Source organism: Anopheles darlingi, chromosome 3 (genome assembly GCF_943734745.1).
Source record: "Anopheles darlingi chromosome 3, idAnoDarlMG_H_01, whole genome shotgun sequence".
Taxonomy (NCBI): domain Eukaryota; kingdom Metazoa; phylum Arthropoda; class Insecta; order Diptera; family Culicidae; genus Anopheles; species Anopheles darlingi.
This window is the reverse complement of record NC_064875.1, coordinates 1,747,501-1,750,000: the sequence shown is the minus strand read 5'-3', so window position 1 is coordinate 1,750,000 and position 2,500 is coordinate 1,747,501.

The following is a 2,500-nucleotide window of genomic DNA, read 5'->3' as shown; positions in this document are numbered from 1 at the left end:
CGCGGAAACCTTGACAATGCTCGGCAAGGATTCCGGCAGCCCACGCCGGGTTGCGCCACTCGATGAAAAGGGATCCGTATGATCCGGGAGAATTCCGAGACTTCCTTTTCAGCCGAGCCGGCAGCAGAGCTCGTAAAAAATGTTTATTGTTTGCGTTGGAAGATGCTTCCGTTCCGTCCCTGGCCGGGTGCTGTAAAGAAAGTTATGAAAAGCGATGCTGAACTGCGGAGTGTGCTGTAACCGATAGCATAACCGAGCATACCTTGGGGTAGCTGCACGCACTACGAACTCAGCACACAGCCCGATACGATCACCGCGATCGCGATCGGTCTCCGCACTCAAGAAAACCTCCACAGGAGCAGCACACCAGCTTGTGTTTTTTTTTAAATGTCAAAACTCACCTCAACGGCCGGCGAAGGATGACGCTTGGGACCCTGTGGCTGGTCACGAGGAAATAAATTTTGCAGCGCCCGCACCACCACGACCTTTCGCACCGAAACGCTGGACCCCGGAGGCTACCTACTGTCCGCAATTGGAGCTCCAGCCAGCTCGTAAGCAGCGCCTCGGTGGCGGCCACTTCACCGAGTTCCGAGTAACGAGGTAAGTTTAGCCTCGATAAGAGATGGTACGATAAGAGGGTTGCGCGTCTCGAGCGCACTTTTGGCCCCACGGTGGTTCATGAAATCTCGAGCTGGAGCACCACCAGGAGCACACCACGCCAGAAGACGCCACCGCCACCACCGTGGCTTGTTTTGAGGTTTTGGAAATTTATTGAGAGAGATTTAGAGGCTCGAGATTAAGGATTGTTCTTTCGCCTCCCGGAGCCACCGTGTCGGTTGGTGGTTTGATGGCCCACAGGATGATGCATTCCCCGTTGAAAGGGTCCGATGTCCGGTCAGTTGAGATTATCGGGAAAGTAGTGCCTGTTCGCCATCTGTTCTGCGCATCAGGAATGTCCAATCAATCTGCAATACGGGAACCGAAAAAAACGCGGACGAAGCAGCGACTGATAATTGGAAAATTCTTGCAAGAGCTGATGTTTGATTGACAGGAAGTCAGGAAAGTTGTGGCAAAGTCCGTCATAAGTCATTCTTAGTAGGCGGTGGTGAGATCCCAGAGCTCCTGCCTGTCAATACGACAAGATCGTTGAACCATGTCCATGAATGGGCAAAGGCAAAGTTCTTCTCCTGCTCTTTTTTTTCCACCGCGAACGCTGAATGGCGACCAGCGAATGGCGACCACCGCCGTGCGTAATGAACTGTAAATGAGCGGCACTTTTAATTAAATTCAACGTCAAAAAGTTTGGTTTTCTTCGGGCGGGGCGAGGAAGTCCGGGTCTCGGAGGAAGAGAGTTAATCATGCGGCACTGATCCTTGGCACGAGCACCGAGCACACCAAGGTTTGCTGATAGGCAGGTGCGAAACGGGACAATCACTGGCCACTGTGGCTTCAGGTGAAAAACTTGATGTTTTCACTCCTCTGCCTGCCTCCTCGTCTTTCTCGACTTATCAAAACCACCTGTCCTGGTTGTCGGATTGCGTCAAACTAGCCGAGCATTAGAGGCGGGTGCTTGGTTGATTGAAACCAAGATTATGTTTACTAAACGCCGTTCGCTCGGAACTAGGGCAATGGCCAAAGGGAAGTGGGAGCAAAAACAAACAAAATGGATTCGCAGAAAAGTATCCTTACAACCGGTTAGTCAGCTAGTTCGTCACACACTAACACTACACTTTAACCTGGCCACAAGAAAACCCCCCATTTTCGAACGGAAAAGGTGAAAAGTGTTGACGATGGAGAAATTGGTTTCTCGGAATCATCGCTTTTTCCGCAGCGAAACCTTATCAAAGGGGCGAGTGGGAGCCACCACAATACACTCCTTCCTGTTCGGATTTGTATCCTCGAATTGGAGTCGCAAAATGAAAAATTACTTTCCTATTTGCTTCTCCTCCGCTGCTCACCACCTGTTTCCGGGTGTTTCGCCATTCCCGTTCAGGTGACATTTCGGTTTGATAAATATCGCTTGCCCAAGGGTTCGAGCCTTTTTGACGTTTTTGCTGACTTTGAAGCGACTAACGACCAGACCAGACACACACACATGGTAGGTGTTACACTGTAGCGCCTCGGTCTCGGTGTGTTTCTTATGCAACAACCCGCCGGGGGGTTTACCTTTGTCGTAATGTGTGAATGGAATTTGTAGCCTCCGATGTTCGATTCCGAAGAGTTTCGAACGAGGGGGGACAAAATCAATACTTGATTACTTTATCACTGTTTCCTGGGCTCCAGCTTTTCATCTGACACTAACAAAAACGAAGCAACCATCATTTCTGTCGAAGTAGAAGTGATTTTCTTTCATCCGGGCGCTGTTGATGATGTAGTCTAACAGGGACGAAGTTTAGTTGGAAAAAAAAACGAAGAACCATTTCCACATACAGGATATGATTATGATAACATTGAAAGGCACTCATGTGTGCCTGGTGGGATGTGCGCCAGGGGGGACGAG